This window comes from Schistocerca nitens, chromosome 6 (genome assembly GCF_023898315.1).
Source record: "Schistocerca nitens isolate TAMUIC-IGC-003100 chromosome 6, iqSchNite1.1, whole genome shotgun sequence".
Lineage (NCBI taxonomy): Eukaryota > Metazoa > Arthropoda > Insecta > Orthoptera > Acrididae > Schistocerca > Schistocerca nitens.
In genome coordinates, this window is record NC_064619.1 from 142,298,385 (window position 1) to 142,322,564 (window position 24,180).

At 43.5% G+C, this 24,180-nt stretch overlaps 1 protein-coding gene across 1 annotated transcript in view; it reads right to left on the reverse strand.

Moving 5' to 3' along the window:
• Positions 1 to 24,180, reverse strand: part of LOC126262257 (centrosome-associated protein CEP250-like) — a 490,208-nt gene that overhangs the window by 282,999 nt on the left and 183,029 nt on the right. The window lies entirely within an intron of this gene.

Consider the following 24,180-nt stretch of genomic DNA (forward strand, 5'->3'; position numbering starts at 1 on the left):
CACACCCTTTGGGAAATTTAAACTGCCCTGAATGATGTCGATATTGAATCCGACAGTCTATGTGAATGGCTCTTATCACAGCTGGCTGGAATTGAATAATGAGGGCATCCACGTGCTAGACAACGGCATCGGTAAAGCGGTGTGGTATTCATGACCGCGCATCATCGGCCAACGACATTCGCCCTTCTCTGAATCGCTTGTGCCACGCCTGACCTGTGCAACGGACATGCACTGCTCTCTGTAGACTCGTGCCATTCTTCGACGTATTTCCAGTTTCGGCACTCTCTGCGCTGCCAGGAAACGTATGACGTCCCTTTTCTCTTCCTTTCAAACCTCCATTTCGCTGTTCTCAGCACGAATGAGTTCAGTGGACGGTCAACGCGTGCACGTGCCCACTCTATCGTCACGTGGGTGTGCGTCAGTGTGCCTCCAGCAGCGAGTCGCTGACATCAGCGCTCCTAGGGACCGCACCTTCTTCCGCAGGCAATGACATTACGGTCCAAAGAAAGAGAGAGTACGTAGAGAGGCTATGACGAGCTATGCAGTTCTCCACGCGTGCGGTGCTACGCCGTCCTCTTAGTCATTATACTTTGTGCGGTCATTCAGCATATGTTGTGAAATGAGAGAGCTGGTGTACGATATCAAATTTCTTTGCGGCGCACCCCTTGACGGTGTTCCGACTGCGTCAACTCGGAGTTAAGAGTTAAAACTGGACTTTTCGAAGAATAACACCATCTTCTTCGTCAGAAAATGAGTGTCTGCTGGAAAGGAAATCTGCTTGGTGTATCGTCTTGTAAGGTACACAATCACTGATTTTCTTTTTAGTCATGTCTGCCGTGTGCTCAGGGTATAAATGCACACATATACAGGGGTGGACAAAAATACTGAAGCACCAAAAACGCAATACATTACCATTCCTAACACGGTGTAGTAACATCGTTGACATTCAAAACAACATCCAGTTGTCTCGGAATGGATAAATACAGGTCCAGTGTGGTTTTCGAGATTATCTTATATTAATAAATGAAAAGCACCAGTTTGCTTTTGTTCTACAATATTATTTTTATTGCAAACCGGTTTTCGGCTTACAAGGCCATCTTCAGACATTTACTGAGTATTATCACCAAATAAGTTAAATGTTAGCAGACAACATTGGAAGAGAAGTAACACATCTAGAGTGAAGTAGAAACATACAGTGAGTAACATCTTTGCAATGAAATAGTAAAAACTGAACAGTACATAAATAACAATGGAGTTGACACGAAAACCTTTAGCACAAAATAGGAATAGCACACTCTCTCTTCCTACATATTCCCATTTTCCTGTAGTCATTAAGTCGTTTTATTTGTTGCAGTTGTCTTTGTATTCCACATATGCTGTAGTTTCAATAGTTAAGGGTTTGCTTTTAACCTATACTTGTATTACTGTCCATGTTTAACTCCCCTTGTAGTTGTCTCATCAAATACTGTTCATATTTTACTGTGCTCCTTTATTTAATGTAAACTGGTATACAGCCACTGCTTTGATTATAGTGTTAATGTTAAAATGCAGTACCACCACACTCTCAAACTGTAGGTTCCCTCAAACACCTCAATTTTCCTGCATTTACTAATTTCTGTTTATCTTATTGATATTGTTTAAGTTCCTCGTGTACTCTGTATTTACATTGACAACTGTCTCTTCTTTTTTAATTGTTTGTGTATCACTCTCCATGTTTCATACCTCTTGATGCAGCCTTGTCTAGTACTAATTTTATCTTATTTCATTAGTTTTGTTTATTAATAGAAACTGTTATGTAGGCATGCTATTCTTATTTTGTGCTAAAGGTTTTCCTATCAACTCCATTGTTATTTATGTACTGTTCAGTTTTTACTATTTCATTGCAAAGATGTTACTCACTGTATGTTTCTACTTCACTCTAGATGTGTTACTTCTCTTCCAATGTTGTCTGCTAACATTTAACTTATTTGGTGATAATACTCAGTAAATGTCTGAAGATGGCCTTGTAAGCCGAAAACCGGTTAGCAATATAAAAAAAAATTGTAGAACAAAAGCAAACTGGTGCTTTTCATTTATTATTATAATGTTGTTCTCCCAAGAACCGACGGAAGATTCTGTTAATATAATCTTATATCTTTCTTCCCGCAAAATAATGGCAGATTTAGGTAGTGATGATGGACATGGATAGCGATCACGCATTCTTCTCCCCACAGTAGACGAGAAAGACTCAGATGTGGTGACTGTGGTGACCAGGACAGATGCGACGATTCATCCAGTCCTGGACGAGGCGGGCTGTGTGAACAGGTGCCCTGACGTCTTGAAACACGGCATCGCCATTGGGGAACAAATATTATTGATCGTATGTATACTGACTGAAGCGTCGAGTGGAAATTTGTACTAAGTCCGGGAATCGAACCCGGGTCTCCTGCTTAATAGGCAGGAGCCACTAAGCCACCTTGGCACAGCGGTTCACCAGAAGCGCACGCTCTACCCTCGCACGCCTCCTTCCTCGAACCAAATTCTCACTGCCCCCAGCCTACTTTAAATTCCCCGCTACACACGAACAGAATTGCCGAGCCTCTCCATACTCTGGAATAGCACCTCAGCATCGAACGAAAATTCGGGATCCACATTGAAAACCAGAAGCAGGCACAAACGCAAATGAAATGACACAGTTTCAGAGACTTTACTGGTCTCGTACAGATATGGTTTTATGGGGGCATGCCAGGGTAATTCGTTCTGTTGTGTGAACCGCAGTGCCAAAGAGGCTTAGTGGCTAACTCACCTGCCTAGTAATCAGGAGTCCCTTGTCCGATTCCCAGACTTGCTACAATTTTTCACTCACCGGTTCAGCCTACAGACATAAAATCATATCTGTATGAGACCAGAAAAGTCATTTCATTTGCATTGTTAATCAGCTAAAATGGTCACGTAATCCTTGGCAGAGTACCCGTGGAGCTCATGGAATACCATGGCACACGGATGCCCAAATCGTCACTGAACCCCAGCCATGTTCTGCTCTTGGGACGTGAACTCGGCCAGACATTGGAAACAGTGAGGAACAAGACTCATCCAACCAAATTACATTCTTCCATTGCTCCGTATCTCATGTTTCATGGCTCACCACGTTTTGCTGTTAAGGTCGCTCGTGTCACTGATGAGTGGTTTTGGTATTCCATATCGCCCTGAACTCTCTGCTTATGGAGCTCTCTTCGTGTTGTTTTGGTGCTGACAGGGCTCGCAAGTGCGACGTTCAGTTCTGCAGTGACTTTTGCAGCTCTCGTCCTCTTATCTTCTTCAATGTCCGTCTGTCACAATCAGATACTCAACACACATTTTCATTCTTTCGAGACTTGGCAGGTTATATTTTACCGCTTTTCCTGCATGCGGTACAAAACTTAGATTGGTGTCTTTGGAAACACCAAATATTTCGGCTCCCTTGGTTACGGAGCCACCCACCATATGAGCACCAACTTGTCCACGTTCTAATTCACTCAGCTCCGACATAATGCACTCACAACTGCACCGAACACGACTGACACCTGCAACGTATTAAGGATATCGTAGAGCGCCGTTCGTGGTCAAATACAACGGCGCAACCTGCAGGTTTGGCTAGCATCTGCGTTTACGTTCAAGCTGTAATGTCCCCACAGAAAATACCCTCTACCACGCACCAATTAATCATTTTCAATCAAACCATCCACATTCATTCACTTTGGAAAAGTTATCTGATCTGATTTTCTCGTAATATATGCGGTGACAGCTGGACGACGCCAAAGTATTTTCTAGTGCGTTTATGCTTTGAACTAACAGAGATGCATATATGCATTCTCGATGGTTGTTAGAGTGGTAACTAGGACAGCTTCTGGAGTATCTGTTGAGGGATTGACGTGTTTATGAGAGATACATATTCTGCTTTTCTTCTCGCTAAAGCGAGCCAATCAACATTTGTGCCGCTAGCGGTTTGTTTTGAAGAGAAAGAGATTATAAAAGGAAAATAATTAAGGCGTGGAATCACCGGAGAAAATGGTTCAAATGGTTCTGAGCACTATGGGTCTTAACATCTGTGGTCATCAGTCCCCTAGAACTTAGAACTACGTAAACCTAACTAACCTAAGGACATCACACACATCCATGCCCGAGGCAGGATTCGAACCTTCGACCGTAGCAGTCGCGCGGTTCCGGACTGCGCGCCTAGAACCGCTAGACCACCGCGGCCAATCACCGGAGATCTGGACATGTAATGGAGATGGATTTAATACACGATTTCCTCCATAAATAAGGTATGTGACTTTTTTGTTCTGGAGTGAATGAACGAATGAGTTTTTTCTGAATCATTTGTTGATCACGTTGGCCCTGTAATTAGTGGGGAAGTTTCAGTTGTGTCGAAGAGAGCCTGCAATCACTGAGTCTGTGTTAAATCGTCCAAAAAGGCTTCGTACACATCTGGAATTCGCAATCTTTCGTAAAAGGAACAAATTGTCCAAACGATTGATTTTCCGACTGACTGCAGTGTTTAACAGAAATAATAAATGTAAAGATCTCTTACAGCAAGCCAGCCGCTGATTACCAAGACGAAGGTATCCACCAAAGATTCTATTTGGCTGAATCTCTTTACCACGTAATGAAATATTATATTAAAAACTGTACATATATAAAGGAGAGAAAGAGAGGGAGCGAATGAAAATAGAGAAATACTAATAATCCTCCATTAGTCTAATTGTTCGCCTGTCTTATCACGGATCAGCCAAGACCTGGGAGGGCCTTACTTTACTGTATAGATTTATGTGCTTCACTGCCTTATGGAATTTAAGTTAAGCTCAATTTAATCAGGATAGAACAGTATTGAACTGTGTGAATGTGATAAGCCTTGTGCCGGCCGGACTGGCCGAGCGGTTCTAGGCGCTACAGTCTGGAACTGCGCGACCGCTACGGTCGCAGGTTCGAATCCTGCCTCGGGCATGGATGTGTGTGATGTCCTTAGGTTAGTTAGGTCTAAGTAGTTCTAGGTTCTAGGGGACATAACCTCAGCAGTTGAGTCCCATAGTGCTCAGAGCCATTTGAACCATTTGATAAGCCTGCTTTGTGAATGAAAATTCCCTTAATATATGCATGTTTTTTACTATCCTGATCACTGAAGCTAAATCAGGCCGGTGGGAGAGAGGTTTTTAAATTTTAGATCCCACAAAAATAACAAACGTTCATCGGCGACGAAGGATGGAATTTGTACTTCCGGACCGAAACTGTACGTCCACCTAGCGGCGACAGGTGGCTTTTTCTGATAAATCACGTTTTATATTCCATAGGACGTATGGCTGTTGGTAAAGATACTATTAGTATTGTTATTTCAGCTTAAAAAAGTAGGTAAAAGAATTGAACTATAGTTACATATTTTTTCATGCTTATGCTTAACGACGCATTTGAGAATTTTTAATTAAACGAAAAAAAATTCTCAAAACGCATCATGCTAAGCATGAAAAAATATGTAACTAGTACAGTATTTCTGTTCATTACTTAAATATTGAATGACAGCTGCAGGCTTTTCAAAAAACATTGATTATGAAGTTTGAAATCCACATCCACGAGGATCTCCTCAGCACGGATCTATGGAACGAAAAGTAATCTAATCTAATCTAATCTAGCCACTGGTGTTTATGGCATCTTCGAGGGAGACTTAAAGGAAAAATACCCGAGAGGGTGGAGAGATAGGAGCCGTCACAGTCAATAAAGGAATATCAGACAGTAGACAGACCACAATATGTTACTCTTTTTTGCGGTTTTCGCGTCTCTCCTAATTAAGAGTTTGGCTGTGGCCGTCAATGAGGAGCGCTATTGTACACTAACTTCTTGTTTTCATTTGGAGGTATCAATAATGCTCTTCTCATCTGACGCTCGCTTTGGAAAACACTGGCGATAAATCTCACACAGCAGTTTCGTTTATGGAGGAGAAGTTAAACTACATTACGATTGTCTTTCAAATTCTTAACGAGGACAGCGGTGCTTGTTCCGTTTCGCTCGGTATCAGAACGGCGGGTATTCATTACCGACTTGCCTCCTTAAAAGTTGCGTGGGTCCCCCAAAAACATGGAGCTTCCCCTGAGGGTGTGTGACATTCCCTACCCCCTCTTCAAATCTGCATCAATATGAAGGGATTCATAATATGAGGGACGTACGTCGCCAGTGGATAGGAGAGGCCAAAGAAAATCGTCTATATGAAAACGCGCAAGGATTTGCTTCCTTTCCGTGTTACCGCCTGCATTCCAGCTGCAGGGTTGTAACGTATCATTCTTGGCCACGCCCGTCGGCAGATACTGGTAGCTACTGCGAACGCCAGCGCTGGTTTTCCGGTTTCTGTGGAGCGGGGGCTGGTCTCCAACTTCAAGCTACAGGCCTTGTTTTCCCTTTATCAAGAAGACGCTAGATTTACCTCCTTAACACTTCTGCGGAACGTCATTAGGACGAATGCATGCGCGGTTTCGACCGTCGATAACGCCTTTCGACATTCGTTGTCGTATCGAATCAGAATGCGGTGAGCCTCCCGTGGAAAGGTCAACCATCTTGTGGTTACGTAGAGGTATCACCGCGGTGAGCCTACACACTCACGATTTCACTTGGGAGTTGGCACCATCATCATTCTGACACATGCCACCTCCTAGGGGACGTTTTTAATACTAGTTTACCAATCTGAAATAATGTGACTGGTTGCTGTTTCCAATATCTAATTATTTCTATGTACGAAAGCAATGTACGGATCAAAGTTCGTTTCAGAAATGGTCTGCACTCTGTAAATGTCCAATCATTTTCTGTACCTCGTTAGTATTAAAAAATTGGAACGGATTTACTGGCTGCGGACCAGTGGGTAAGTCACATCTTCCGTCATCTTACTCGATGTCACCTGTTTATTGACTTCGTTGTAACTGATCTTTTTATTCACTTGGGGATCATACACGTAAAATAATTTTGTCTTCTCATATGCACAAAATTATACATGTTTTGCACACCAGAATAATAAATGTGTTATTACCAAACACTCTTCTGAAATGGTAAAAAGACTGCAAATACAGAGTATCGTTGCGATTGTGGTAGGAATTCTTTCTCACGAAATAACCAATAGCACCGACGGCGACGCGTTTCGAGATGTTCCCAATTTTAGAAGGCGCCTGTTTTATTGAGACATACATAGTTGTTTAAAACCTATCAAATATGGCTTCTCACATTTCCCAGAACTCGATATGGCCACGAAAGTCGATAGATGCCCCGCCCCCGACAGTCGAAACTGGGCATGTACATGTAATATTGACGTCACGGAGAAGTGTTAACAAGATGAATCTAGCGCCCCCCCCCCCCCCCCCCCCCCGATCAGGATGAATGATGGTTGTTTGGCCCGACTGACTGTTTCCGAAGGCAAGTGTTCTCCACCGGAAGGCTCGTGTTTCGTAACACCCTTTGGAAACAAGCTTCTGAGAGTGCCAGCAGGTAGCAGCACCTTACAACAGTATTCTGAGCGTTAACAGGAAATGGCCAAACGAAGTATCTACATTCCGCTCTGGAGGCTGATTTGGCCGAAAAGCCTACATGTTAAAATACGGTTCGTTTCAGCAGCTGCCAGCCGGCTGTCGCGCATGCGCAAAGCTGAAGTTGTATTTAAGCAGCGCCTTCTTCTGCTTCTGCTTATTTGTAGTGTGGACGTCAGCTGTTTAAACAGTGAGAAGCAAGCGGCCAGAATATAACAGGAATTTTGTTTCTGGAGATCTCAAGTTGCAAGATTCGCGCACGCGTATCGCTCTCTGAGTTTGAGTGGGAGTCATCTCCACCTGACCTACGTTTACGTTTAGTTATTTTGGTATCTTCTGTTTTTACTTCGTGCTCAGCTCTCGCGCCAAATGGAAACAAAACGGATTTCTGTGACCTGAAACTATCAAGTGAATTAAAATATATATGGATAATCACGGAAGACTAAAATAATTCGTTATTACTTCCAGTTTTGTGATTTGATTTTATTCCACGCCGTTAACAACATTTATCGTCTTGCAGGATATTGAAGTCGTTTTTGTCGGTTTGGTAAAGAAATTTGGCTGTTATTAATCATCTAAAATGATCTGTTCTTTCCCAGTCAGTTTATTCGAAACTAAGTGTTTCATTCCACACTATTGGCTAGTTTCAACTGTTCACTTAATTTCAAGTGCACATTTTCATTAACTAATGCAGGCAGCATTAACAGATCAGATATTACGCTGTAATAAACAACCAGACATGAGAGAATACTCAAAGAGCAATTGCATTCCGAAAACCACACAGACAAGCTTAATATCATATACTTCAGTGTTAAACTGACCATAGGAATATGCACTTCAACCTAAATTACTTTTCTTTTGTGTTGTTTTCGAAATCCCGATGCTCTTGCTGTATTCTTTTATGACGTGAGGTAAGATCTCTTAATGCTCTAGGTTCGAGCATAAATGTTAACTTGAAGGTGACTAAGCCGGAGCATATGGTCAGTATTATTGAATAAAATATTTTATTTCAAATATATTGACAGCCTTAGCAGAATAATTTATTATTATTATTTTTTTTTCTTTTTACATATCTTCCATCCGTGAATACAATATTGTTCGACCACAAGACAAGACGAGGTACCTATTCTAGGGTTAAGTTACTTCTTAATTTGTGTTGTTTGCATCTTAAATTTACAAAAATCTTTCTTCAGTAAATTATAGACTGGCAGGATAGCGGGTTTTATCATTGTCATATATTTTCCTTGGTTGATATATGTAATATTTGTGAACTGTTTTTTATACTCTTATACACCTTACTTTTATCATGGTTTTGTTAACGTACACTGGAGATCATAAATTCTAAGAGTTGTTTCGGTACTGTTGCTGCTCTGCATAATTGTCTGACGTTCTATACGAATACCGAAAATTTGATGAGGCAGCAGAGTAGTTTCAAATTGAAACTATGCTGAACCATTTTTCTGACTTTTAATATCCAAGAACAAGAATTAAATGTGATTTAGTGCATAGCGCAACAATAAACCAGAGAATGACACTGTACCCATCTATGGTTGCTCTCTCCACCTCTCTCAGCCACTGTCTTTATCAGGAAAGAACAATGAACAGTACAAAGTCAACAGCTACAAGTAGAAACCTCTTTTTCCTATTATTTTTGTTATCATAATTTGAAACAGCAGAGATATGCAAACAATATTTACTAAAAATTAAAAGGAATTCTTGATCGTATACACACATTTATTGAAAAATGGTGACCCCTTCCATCTGCTTTAGATCATCATCTGACCATACTCTGCAATAATAGTAAAACTGAAGACTTAGAGGATGTCCAAACAAAGCATAAATCTAAAAGTAACTACAGTAATTAACTGAAGATATACCCAAAGGTGATAGGGGGACGTCACACGGAAGTACCGAAACCACTTCTCGAAAGTATATGAAAATGACAAACATTTCCGAAAAAAAAAATTAGTACAAAATAACTGACCTGACTGGCTTTCACAACTGACGAGCCAAGTGCGACAACAACTAAATTCTTAGGTTTACAGAACCCTCTGTGACATCTGTGATAACCAATACACTGAGCAGAGGGGCGTACACCAGGTACAGTCTGTAGCAAATCACTATTTGGTCAACAAATAATCCAGAGTAGTAATTCTCCAGGATCCACTGGTAATAATGGAAACATTCTTCAGAGTGCCCCTAAAGGACTCCTGCTGAACATCTCAGAAGAAATAGAAATTTTCGTACATGAGAAAAACAAACCTTCAGTCTTCCTGAATGAACAGTTCAACTTTTAGGAAAAATATTTTTTGATTTATTTGATGAATTACTACATCACCCGCCGTTTTGCTATCTTGTTGCTGTTTATGTGACTCAGTTCACATCTACATCACTCTTTTGCAATTTCTATCAAAATGCTTGGTAAGCTGCCATGCTTATTAATTTGACTACTACGCTCGTTCTCAGTTGTTTTTATGCTAAGCCATAATTACTTTACCAAATGATCTTGCATCTGGATTTTGTCGTTTACTGTTTTTATGTTTTACAACTACATTTTATTGTGTTGGATTGTTTTATGTTAACGTATGATTGCTGGTTATCTTTTGACCATCAATTGTAGGCATGTTTAAGGTATTTTATTCTAAGCTACGATGCTGTATGCTTTATGTTGTATACCTTTATGCTTCATGACCACATATGATTATGTGCCAGATGATTTTTAGTTTAGGTCATTCTAAGCGGATTTTAAGTTCTTATCACACAGCATGTTATTTTGTTGTTTTGTCATTGGATTACATATGTCTGGACTACAGTTGGTTATGTTCAACCATTTCATGCTAATTCCTATCCCATTTGGTTTGCTACAGTGTTTCGAGTTTCCAACTTTCTGCTTCCATAGTGTTCGGCGACCTTTGGCTCTTCATCACTGGATGATCTTTCGTTTCGGAGCAGTCACGTCGCGGCTCGTAGACATTTCAACATTTTCTGGCGTTTCATAGCGCACTTCACAGACAACACCATGGGTTCTCCTGTCTTCCGTACTAGCGAAATACAGCGCTTTGGCGCTGGCGCTACTGTGGTCTCTGCATATGGAGCGTTTCGATACTGTACAGGCCGTCATCTTAGTTACCAATGGCGTCTCCTCGATTATCTCGCGTAATAACATCAGTCCCCTTGGTTTACTGTAATATTGTTAATTATGGCGTGTTGGGTATACTATTTTGTACAACAGTAAATTCTGTTGTCGTTACACACTGAAGAGGCAAAGAAACTGGTACACCTGCCTAATACACTCCTGGAAATTGAAATAAGAACACCGTGAATTCATTGTCCCAGGAAGGGGAAACTTTATTGACACATTCCTGGGGTCAGATACATCACATGATCACACTGACAGAACCACAGGCACATAGACACAGGCAACAGAGCATGCACAATGTCGGCACTAGTACAGTGTATATCCACCTTTCGCAGCAATGCAGGCTGCTATTCTCCCATGGAGACGATCGTAGAGATGCTGGATGTAGTCCTGTGGAACGGCTTGCCATGCCATTTCCACCTGGCGCCTCAGTTGGACCAGCGTTCGTGCTGGACGTGCAGACCGCGTGAGACGACGCTTCATCCAGTCCCAAACATGCTCAATGGGGGACAGATCCGGAGATCTTGCTGGCCAGGGTAGTTGACTTACACCTTCTAGAGCACGTTGGGTGGCACGGGATACATGCGGACGTGCATTGTCCTGTTGGAACAGCAAGTTCCCTTGCCGGTCTCGGAATGGTAGAACGATGGGTTCGATGACGGTTTGGATGTACCGTGCACTATTCAGTGTCCTCTCGACGATCACCAGTGGTGTACGGCCAGTGTAGGAGATCGCTCCCCACGCCATGATGCCGGGAGTTGGCCCTGTGTGCCTCGGTCGTATGCAGTCCTGATTGTGGCGCTCACCTGCACGGCGCCAAACACGCATACGACCATCATTGGCACCAAGGCAGAAGCGACTCTCATCGCTGAAGACGACACGTCTCCATTCGTCCCTACATTCATGCCTGTCGCGACACCACTGGAGGCGGGCTGCACGATGTTGGGGCGTGAGCGGAAGACGGCCTAACGGTGTGCGGGACCGTAGCCCAGCTTCATGGAGACGGTTGCGAATGGTCCTCGCCGATACCCCAGGAGCAACAGTGTCCCTAATTTGCTGGGAAGTGGCGGTGCGGTCCCCTACGGCACTGCGTAGGATCCTACGGTCTTGGCGTGCATCCGTGCGTCGCTGCGGTCCGGTCCCAGGTCGACGGGCACGTGCACCTTCCGCCGACCACTGGCGACAACATCGATGTACTGTGGAGACCTCACGCCCCACGTGTTGAGCAATTCGGCGGTACGTCCACCCGGCCTCCCGCATGACCACTATACGCCCTCGCTCAAAGTCCGTCAACTGCACATACGGTTCACGTCCACGCTGTCGCGGCATGCTACCAGTGTTAAAGACTGCGATGGAGCTCCGTATGCCACGGCAAACTGGCGGACACTGACGGCGGCGGTGCACAAATGCTGCGCAGCTAGCGCCATTCGACGGCCAACACCACGGTTCCTGGTGTGTCCGCTGTGCCGTGCGTGTGATCATTGCTTGTACAGCCCTCCTCAGTGTCCGGAGCAAGTATGGTGGGTCTGACACACCGGTGTCAATGTGTTCTTTTTTCCATTTCCAGGAGTGTATCATGTAGGGCCGCTGTGAGCAGGCAGAAGCGTCGCAACACGACGTGGGATGGACACGACTAATGTCTGAAGTAATGATGGAGGAAACTGACACCATGAATCCTGCAGAGCTGGCCATAAATCTATAAGGGGTGGAGATCTCTTCTGAAAAGCACGTTGCAAGTCATCCAAGATATGCTCAATAATGTTCATGTCTAAGGAGTTTGGTGGCCAGAAGAAGTGTTTAAATTCAGAAGAGTGTTCCTGGAGCCACTCTGTAGCAATTCTGGACGTGTGGGGTGTCGCATTGTCCTGTTGGAATTGCCCAAGTCCTTCGGAACCGTCGGAATGCACAGTGAATGTGAATGGATGCAGGTGATCAGACAGGATGCTTACGTACGGGTCACCTGTCAGAGTCGTATCGAGACGTATCAGGGGTCCCATATCACTCAAACTGCACACGCCTCACACCATTACAAAGCCTCCACCAGCTTGAACAGTCCCCTGCTAACATGCAGGGTGCGTGGATTCATACCCATACGTGTCCATCCCCTTTATACAATCTGAAACGAGACTCGTCTGACGAGGCAACATGTTTCCAGTCATTAACAGTCCAATGTCGGTGTTGACTGCGCCAGGCGAGGCGTACAGCTTTGTGTCATGCAGTCATCAAGGGTACACGAGTGGGCCTCAGGCTCCGAAAATCCATATCGATGATGTTTCGTTGAATGGTTCGCACGCTGACACTTGTCGGTGGTCCAGCACTGAAAGCTGTAGCAATTTACTGAAGGGTTGCACTTCTGTCACGATGAACGATTCTCTTCAGTCTTCGTTGGTCCCGTTCTTGCAGGATCTTTTTACGGCCGCAGCGGTATCGGGGAGTTCATGTTTTACCGGAACCCCGAATATTCACGGTACACTCGTGAAATGGTCGTACAGGAAAATCCCCACTTCATCGCTACCTCGCAGATGCTGTGTCCCTTGGCTCGTGCGACGACTATAACACCACGTTCAAACTCATTAAAGCTTGATAACCTGCCATTGTAGCAGCAGTAACCGACCTAACAACTGCGCCAGACACTTGTTGTCCTACATAGGCGTTGTCGGCCGTAGTGCCGTATTCTGCCTGTTTACAAATCTCAGTGTTTGAATACACATGCCTATACCAGTTTCTTTGCCGCTTCAGTGGATAAGGAATTTTACTGTTTGTACACGTATTTGGTGTAGGCACAATACTTTGTCACGCTTCTCCGAACACTTTACCTCATTGGGTATTATTTATGTCTCGCTGAAGACGGTGGGGGCGGGGGTGCTGGGGGGGGGGGGAGGGGCGGCGGAGATTCCTCTACTTAACCTGTACTTTCCTTACGCTGATCAGCAGCTGATATCCATCTCTCTTACATACGGTTACTGACTCATGTCACAGTCTTCGTCTGGAGTCTTTCGTTATACTTTCATTTAATTATTGTTCTTATGTTTAGATTTAAGTTGCAATTCCTTTTTGGACACCCCTCCAAGTCTCTAACTTTACTCTTATTGTTGAATATGTTCTGATGATGATCTAAAACAGATCGAAACAGGTCACTATTTTAAAATAAATTTGTATATGCGATCAAGACTGACTTTTAATTTTTCCTGGACTTAACTATTTCACATCTTAGCAGTGTCTACGTACTGAGACAATCCAAGTCTTTTGAAGTGACAGCAAAAAATTAAAGGCTAGTTTTGAAAGCACCACACATAAAATGAATCGCTAATGTTCATGCAAGAGAAACCTTGCCTTTACAAAAGCAGTCCCTCGAGAATTCAGTTATAACAACCGCCAACAGAAATACAGGCAAGACTTTTTCGCCCTGCTTAAACAGTGTACTTTATTTTGAGAGCTTTGTGGAGGTATTTTATGAATTATGTAAGTGCAGGCGTAGGATTAATGACGTTCAAGATTAAAAAAGTAGCTTGGTGTAACTGTAAAGAGAAACAGACTGATAGTAGCACGTTTATGCACCAACGAAGCACAGGGCACTGGTGCTGTATCTTTGCTCAGTGCAGCGACTCTGGCTTTCACCAACAGATAACCTTACTGGCACTCTGATAGCAGAGGTGGACCCACACACGTTATGCCCACCGGTACCTTCTGGACATTTGTCGCCCCCGATATCTCATATTAGGGCGTTTTTCGTGGAACACAGCTGTACGTTGGGAGTTATGACAGAGATACAGAATCCGACAGCAAAGATTTATTATAATGTCTTGCAACGCTGGAATCCGGCTAACGACATTGTATGACGATACCCCACAGTCGACTGGACGCGGGTTTGGTGAGCCACGCACGCGCCCTTCTTGTGCGGTCTACTTGGTATGTGGTCACTAACGAGAAATTTCCAGCCCGACGAAGGCTCCATGCCATTCACCTAACTGAAGACCCCACGTGCTTCCGTTGCGCGACGATACGGACGAACAGAGAGTGAACTGTGGCCCCGCACAGGATTGCTGGAAGATGATCCTCCAGATACTGACTCTCGTCCTGCACCTCCCCTTTGCTTCGATTCTGCCCCTGGACCTCTTTCATCCCGACGCCGCATATTTCCCGATGACCCGGATGAATGCGGTCAACTGGGTGAAGGGAATGGCTATACATTACATGTACCGCAAAGGCCAAAAGGAAGTCCTCGATTTGTGGCAGTTGTTCATGGCCTTAACGAACCGAACGCAAATACCGGAACTTTCATGCTACCTGTTTGGGGTCGTCGTTCATGGAACCACCGCCTAGCTGGGAGTGTGCCGGGTGTGAGAAGAAGTTGATTTGCAGACGTGATGTTTCCACGATCCCCATACGGTTACAGAAATAGTCTCTGATGGTGTGCAGCGGCCCCGGACACTCTGACGGTTGACGCTTGGTGATGACCGCTGAAATGAAGACCGCCCCTTACAGGCCGTCCGCTTCGATAAGGTTCCCAGCGCATGATATAATTTTTGGCGCATGGCTCTATTGTATTGTTGATTTATAATTCATATTAAAAAAAACATTGTGACGGTGACCCTGATGGTGGGAGGGGGGAGACATCGTGGCCGGGCCTTAGAACTCGACCCCTGCCCGCCTTGCCTCCTCCAGCCTGCCACTGCCACTGCTCCTTCATAAGTAAAATTAAAAAAAACGTTGGTTGCGGCGCTTGTGGAGTTTCGACGCCGCATGTGGCGAGTTCTAGAAGTATTTCTTTGGGCTTATTCCTTTCTTCCGTACTCAGTATAAAAAGAAATAAAAATAGCATTGCAGATTCATATTATAACAGTCTCGGGTTCAAATCTCCCTTTTTTACTTATTTTTAGATTCTATGTTTTTTGCCACATGGAAATTATAATAAAGAAACATTGAATCATAATTTTCTAGTGAAAACAAAAGAAGTATAATAAAAAAAGAAGTAAAGCTTTCGACTGTAGAAAAAAAGGCAGGAGAACCTGGGTTCGAATCCCGGTCCGGTACACATTTTCACTCATCGCCGCTGATTCCGCATCATGTCCCGATGCAGCTGACAGCAGTGACCTGCTCCCTTTTCTTTCCTTTCTTACCCTCTCCATGTTCAGTTTACGTATAATGTATCATAGCTGCGGATTCTGCATCAGCGCATCCCAGGCTTAATAATCGAGCTCGACGCACTGAAGAAAAAGAATAATTTTAGCAGATCGTGGTTTCGATCCACGGACCTCTGGCTTATGGGCCCAGGACGCTTCCCCTGCGCCACTCTGCTGCGTGGAGGCACCGCGGATCTTCTGCGCGTGACATGAGACACTTGGAAAGCGTTTTCTGCGTCGGTTTCACACGCCTACCGTTTATTTAACTGCGTAACATCTCTCAGCTTGACTTGTATCGACTTTTCGGACAGAACAGACACCACGCAATCCTGGAATTCGCTCGTACCGTGCCCATGTCGCCAGAAAACACCCCTCTTTCTACCTGTGGAAACTCCGATGACCGCTGGGCCTCGTGGCTTGCTAGATGCTCTGCCCTCCCGTCACCGTCTGCCTGACAACTGGCCGCCAAACAAACATCATCGGACCTCTCAGATTCAGTCCGTCCTGCGGCCTATAACGTTACAACCCGACGAATTCTGACTTTCCTTCCCCTGGTGGTTTGTAACACCGAGGATCTGCTGTTTTCCTCATCTTATACTGACCCGCATTCTCTACTGCTGGTGACCCTGGCATGTCTGCCTGTTGCTGGTCTGTTTCCCTTGGGCGACTTTTGTTCGCGGCTCAGACTGGCCGTCTCAACCGCCGGCGGCCTTGGCCGCGTCACCGGAGCCAGAAATGATTTGCCTCCCCTCCCCTCCCCCCTTTTCCCTCTTTGTAATCCCCTTTATATTGCTGCGCGGGGCCCCCAGGCGGGGGAGGCCGACGTCACAAGTTGGCTCTCGTCGCTGTATCTCCGGTAAGCGCCTTTGCGCGCTATAAGTACCGGTTAGGCGGCGAGGGGGGAAGCGGAAATGGCAGCCGTCCCTCCGCTACGGGTGGCACTCTGCAGCACCACCATTCGTAAAATTTACCAGCGAAATTAGGCAGCCCGTATAACAGCCACCGAAACGTGCGCGAAACTGGCCGGAATGAGACGGCCGCCGTGCTGCTCCTCGCAGCCTCCCATGCTGCTGCGTGCTACAGTTATATAGCATAGACCCTCCCCACCTCCAACAGGAGCTTTCTGAGCCGTCTGACTGAAGCACTTGCAGCGAGGTGACAAAAGTCACGGGTTAGCGGTATGCACGTATACAAATGGCCGGGGTATAAAAGGGCAGTGCACTGGCGCAGCGGTCATTCGTACTCGGGTGATTCATGTGAAGACGATCGCGACGTGAGTATGGCCGCACGACGGCAATTAACAGACTTTGAACGTGGAATGGTAGTTGGAGCTAGACGGGTATGGGACATTACGTTTCAGAAATCGTTTCGGAATTCAATATTCCGAGACCGTGACTGTAAAGCGTTTGCCGAGAACGCAAAATTTCAGGCATTTCTTCCTACCACGCACAGTGCTGTGGCCGACGGCCAACGACCGACAGCACCGGCCTTTATGCAGAACTGTCAGTGTTAGCAGACAAGCAATACGGCGCGAAATAACCGCAGAAATCAATGTGGGACGTACTATGAACGTATCCGTTAGGAAAGTGCGGCAAAATTTGTAGTCAATGGGCTATGGCAGCAGATGACCGCTGCAAGTGCCTTTGCGAACAGCCCGGCGTCATCTACAGCGCCTCTCCTGGGCTCGTGACCATATAGGTCACGACTGAAAAACCGTGGCCTGGTTAGATGAGTTGCGATTTCAGTTGGTACGAGTTGATAGTAATGTTGGAGTAGGGCGCAGACCCCAGGAAGCCACGGACTCAATGGTGCGGGCTGTGTTTACAAGAAATCAACTGGGTTCCCTGTTCCAATTGAACCGATCATTGACTGGAAATGGCTACGTCCGGCTACTTCGAGATCATTTGCAGCCTTTCATGGACTTCATGTTCCGAAACAACGATGGAATATTTGTGGATGACAATGCGCCATGTACCGGTTCGAGTAACATTGTGGACAATTCGAGCGAATGATTTAGGCAGCCAAATAGGCCGACATGAATCCCATCGACCATTTATGGGACATAAAATCCTGCACCGGCAACGCTTTCGTAATTATGGACAGTTACAGAGGCAGCATGGCTCAATATTTCTGCGTGGGACTTCCAACGACCTATTGAGTCCTTGTCTCGTTGAGTTGCTCCACTACTCCGGGCGAAAGGATATCAGGAGGTACCCCAACACTTTTGCCACCTCATTGCATAGTTAAGGAGAGATGAGCAGAGTAGACTATGGTCCCGCCATCGCATTTCGCCCTATCATTTCTCTCTCACTGTAAAAAAAAAAAAAAAAAAAAAAAAAAGGTTTCGCAGGACGCAAATCAAGGGAGTCACTGTGCAAGAAAGAAGATAATCTTTCTATTTAACGATTAAGTCTGTCCTTGGGATGCACCCAATTTAAGATAGGCAAACACTTTTAACTTTTTTTGTATAAATGAAAGAAAGACGAATTTGGCCTCGTCGAAACTTTCTGGTAGGTTAAGACATTGGGTGGTTTTTCAAATCTCGGTCTACAAAAAAATTTTAATTTCGTATTTAGGATATCCGACTGTTGAGTGTATATCTCACCCAGTTTCATTAGCACTCCAAATCCACAAAGCAGACTCCTCGGGGCTCGTAATAATGACACTAATGCATACCTTCATTCCAGCTTATCTAAATTCCTGCGTAGTGAAGTGATCAGCAGCAAGACAGACTGTAGTTCGTAAATTGCTTTCAGACACCAACCACCATTCGCTGCAAGACTTGTCGTCGATTTCAGAGTTATTTATTTCTCAGAACCCATCTCTACAATGTCCCCTTGCCCATTGATGATACATTCGCCGTGCACCTGTTACCCGCGTAAAGTGTATCTGTCTGTTTCGTATTTTAATTTTTTTAAATGTTACTTTATGTCGTGTAAGTAGACTACATCACTGTCTTTGCATAAAAAACCATCACCAATTTTGAGAAGCATTTGGCATAGTTTTTATTTTAGGAAACATACAGTTCGACAGAATCTTGGTGAAACGATTCCGATAAAACAGAATAAATCTGTTATTGACAGAAAACACGTAATTCTCTCTTTTTTAAAATGTAGCTTGTAGTATCTGCCAAGATATCAACTAAACAATTTCACTGAAAGTGAAGAAAAAGAAAACCGCATCCACTTTCACCACAGGATTCTTTAATGAAAACCATAGAGATTTTTAACTCTGAAATTAGAAATATATCATATTTCACAGATGACTATTTTCAATTAATAAAGAGAACAGCCTTGTTTACTAGCACTCACTGAAAAATATTATTTCACTGCAAACCGACAGGGGCAGCAGGCAGCAACGAAGACAGTTGCCATAAAACACGCGTGACATGTTGCGAAAGAGGAACTCATACATAAATAACATTTTCGTTTCTTTTTAATATTATATTACAGTTCATTTATCATTGTAGCTCAAGTAGGCAACTGTTAACTACTACGAATACAGTGAAACACAATGCTCATATTCACTTAACTGAGATTTATTAATTATTTATGATTATGTATTTTAAAACAGTAACTGAAGTTTAATTGGGTGCACTATAGAAGAGTAGCGCACTTTATTGTGATTAATGCGTGTATTTTACACATGGTACTTATTCAATACAGTCATAGAAATAGATTTTTTCCTGCATTTAAGGCGTCCTGTAAAATTTAGCTTTACATACGTCTGCCACTACATAACGAACTGGAGAAGAACGCCACAAGCAGCATAAAATGTAATAGGGGCTTCCGAATAACATACCATCGAATAGGCGTGTTGGATGAGTTCCTGTCCTTTCCTTAGCGAACGCTCATATTCATGGCACAAGTTGTCGGAATTCCAGATAGGCAATCCCTCCATTACCGTCTCTTGCACATGTTCAACTACACACTTGCAAGGGAATATAGGAAAAGGGCGACAGGTCTAATTTTACGAAAATCACTCGACATTTTACATAGTGCAGTCTGCCATGTCTTTGAATGTTCAACGAAATGCCCCAGTTTACGTGCGTACCAGTCATCTTGCAACTACGCAAACTCAGGCAGAAAGACGGAGCAAAGGAACACCAGAACACATTGTCTTTCACCGTGTATCATTTAACACATCTACACAGAATATTCAGTTTGCATCCAATATTTACACAGCTTTAAGAGACCCCTAAAAATTATGTACAACTGACGACCTAGCGAACAAAATCCCAGACTGCCAGTAGAATGGAAGGAAAGGTGTCACAGTGGGCATCCTAAGATACCACGTGAGCAAAACAGGAAATTAGTGAAAGTGAAGTGAACAGTGACGATATTATGTCTTGGAGCTCATACTTCTATGGTTAGGAACTCACATTCTCATCATAGCTCACACTTACAAAACTACGTGAATGAAAAAAGTGCTATTCCCACATGCGCTGCAAGACAGAAACTTAAATTTAGATAACAGTAGTGGAGTTATAGTGGGGTTTGGACCAATTTCTTTACATCTCTAACGTCTTATGAGGAGGTAAGTCCCTGCCCATGAGTCACAAGCCACACTTCCTAATCTATGATGTCATGATTGTCATCGTTCATCATTGACGTCCTCGTCGTCATCACATGACAAGCCACATCCTCCCCTTATCTATGACTTCGCAATTCCAAGAAGGTACAATTCATTTCTTGGCGTGGTGGTAGTAGCATATATATGTATGTTCAGGTCCACAGTTCAAGTTTCTGCTGGTGTCAACACTGCAGCAAAAAATTCAGAAGTCCATGATGGTGGACGGTGAGAAATAGAAACATCGAAAATGATGCTGGTGGGAAATTTAAAAATGCAAGACGGTGTTGGGGAAAATTAAAAATGGAAGATTGTTGAAAAACAAAAAAAAAATTCTCAAACAATTTAAAAAGTTCAAAAATCCAGGACAGCAGAATTAGCTCAGTTGTGCTTTGTAATCTGTCCCACTCCACTCCCCTCGCCACCCCTTCCGCCCAGTCACATCTCAGTACTTTATAGTCCATTAAAATGAAACTATCAATCACTGTGTACTCCCAGAACCGCCAGCATGGCTGTGCTAAAAAGCAACTGTCGCAACAGGCCCTCACATTATTTATTTTCCACTTCAAATTTGTTCTGTGATCCTTATAAAGATGTATAACGTATTATAAAGATGTATAATGTATTTTACACACACACACACACACACACACATACACATAACGGATGCGTAAAACATGATCGTGAACACTTAGATTAAGTGTTCCAATGCTATTACCACCCCTAAACAAACGTGACTAAAAGATAACTTGCTAAGGAGACAGTTGACATATAGGGTTTGGCATAAGTTATACAATAGCAAAACTAATCTGCCCAAGCCTATAACTGCAGATGATACATGTGAGGGGTTACAATGCTTACACGACATCTAAAATTTGTCAAAGCTATATTATTGGTACTTCGTATAACAATCTGTCATCAATTGTCATTTTTATAATATTTTCAGTCATGTTTCACCCTAGAAAGCAACATTTTAGGTAGCACAAAGACAGTGCATCATGTTCTACACTTGAAAATATACTCGATGTTATTAACAGCCTAATATTGCTTTTTATTTACATTTGAAGTAAGCCTACTGAATGTTATGTACAAAACGAACTTACAAGTAATGCTGCAATAGGTACTGACCGGAACTATGGTGCCAAACCTCTCTAGAACAGTATTTCAAATATTCAGCTACTAAATAAGACCACTTTTACACCTAGATTGCAACTACTCACTCTCATGTTACAACAACTACTCACTCTCATGTTACAATTTTCGTGTAACAAATTCTTCCATACATCACTCTTGTTACAAGAAGTTGAACCAAATTACCTCTGCTGAACACTGTAACAAACTATCGCGACATATCGTTATGTTACAGCAAAATTGCCCCAAACGTCATCACGGTCGAACAAAATAATAATGAGTTGCCCTCTATGTCTTCGACTAACCAAGTTGAGACTTGTTATGGGTAGTTCAAATGGTTCAAATGGCTCTGAGCACTATGGGACTTAACATCTGAGGTCATCAGTCCCCTAGAACTTAGAACTACTTAAATCTAACTAACCTAAGGACATCACACACTTCCATGCCCGAGGCAGGATTCGAACCAGCGACCGTAGTGTTCGCGCGGTTCCAGACTGAAGCGCCTAGAACCGCTCGGCCACACTGGCCGGCTATGGGTAGTTATCACTTATTTCAACAAGTGATTAGTCGGTAAGTTGAGAATTATCGGAACTATCAAGCAAAACGCTTAGTGAGATTCGTGAAGTCAGATATGTAGGTCAGTACCTCATCCATGACGTAACGAGCTGCACCCCCTTTACTTTGACTTCATCATGATGTCATGTGCTCACTGACTTTGACTGTATGACGTCACATTTCATTGGTGGAATACATTACGTCATGACAGCATTATACTGGTCGCGAATTGAAACAGCTAGTCACGGTGCATTATTTTATTGGTCATTAAAAAAACAGCTAGTGTATGGAACCTTGTTCCACTATTGTCTTTTGGTCATGTTTACATTTGTAGGTTGGTTGGTTGGTTGGTTGTTTGGGGAAGGAGACCAGACAGCGAGGTCATCGGTCTCATCGGATTAGGGAAGGACGGGGAAGGAAGTCGGCCGTGCCCTTTGAAAGGAACCATCCCGGCATTTGCCTGGAGCGATTTAGGGAAATCACGGAAAACCTAAATCAGGATGGCCGGACGCGGGATTGAACCGTCGTCCTCCCGAATGTTACATTTGTACTCCATGCATTCTGAAGGTCTCCTTGCATATTACAAAAATATGTAGTTTAAGTGATACAACACATTTAAGACATCATCATCATGCATTCTTCCCTCCAAAAATGGCCTGTCAGTTCCTTTGTCTTCGGCTATACTGTGTGTTTACATCTTGCATTTTGCAGCATTACGATTTTATTTTGTTATTGTTTAGTAGTTTGTTATGGAAATAAAGGCTGTGGCGCCATAGTTCCATTCGGTAAATGTCGCAGCCCTCCTCGAAACTTCGTTTTGAACACAACCTCGAGCACGCCTAGGTCAAATCCAAATAAAAAATAATATTAGGTATTCCATATTATCAATTGCATTTTTCTAGTGTAGAACGGTTCCTTCTAAAAGGATTCTTTGGGAGGTAATGCATTACTGAAATACGTGTCAAAACGTAGCATGCTCATAGTTCCATCTTTGTACTACAAGCAATGTAGACTCAAGTAAGCCCAGGATCGAAATGCCAAAACGTTTTACGTATTTAGACAGATATTTTAGATGTGGAAATACCACTGTAACAATTGACATAAACATTTTTTTGTAATATGTGGAAATAACGTTGACAGAAATACTGTGTTGATAATGAATACTCAGCAGGTATTTTAGATGCTGAATTGACATTGCAACATTTGGCAAGCACTATGTGTTTCGTAGAATTCAGTCATGGAAATATTTAATATGAGGCTTCATTCTGTTTCACATAAAGTGTGTAAAGAGATCAAGGCGGCCGCTGTCGCCGAGCGGTTCTAGGCGCTTCAGTCCGGAACCGCGCTGCTGCTACGGTCGCAGGTTCGAATCCTGCCTCGGGCATGGATGTGTGTGATGTCCTTAGGTTAGTTAGGTTTAAGTAGTTCTATGTCTAGGGGACTGATGACCTCAGATGTTAAGTCCCACAGTGCTTGGAGCCATTTGATTTGAACAGAGATCAAACTGTGGACGCTCACAAGAGCTGGTCAACCTGTGAGTTCATGGTACATGTGTGTGTGTGTGTTTCGCTGATGACAAAGTTAACCCATTTCAGATGTGAAAATACTGCAAGTTACACCCTTTATGTAATTGTTTTTATAAATTCTTCTGAATATGGCGCATAAAATTCGGATACTTTTGAACGTGGCATCTACAGTGTGATTACTGTTTCGTGCTAATGGCCACTGAAATACTAGGCTGTAATCGGCTGTTTCGTTATAATGGGAACCAATCTTCTAAGAAATGATATGTGGCTTCTTGGGTTTGTGATTGACGTAACTGATAAGGGGCGTACATCATAGTAGGGCACTGACCGACTCACGTGATGTCACAAATGTAAATAGGCCAAATCCCCCATGGCCCTGCTACTGATAACTATAACATTAGTGTTACAACGAAAATAACGATATTTTCAGTGCAAAAGACAAGGCTACTATAAATGAGTCATTCTTCTCCAAAGCTCTTTGTTTTCCAAAGTATTATATGCTCAAATATGATTGTTGCGTGAACAGAATCATAAACTCACTGAGTTTGTATTGCGCCTACCTGTTGGCGTTATGAGTGCAGTGCCGTGACAAAATGGCGACAAAACAAGCAAAGAGTTTTTGT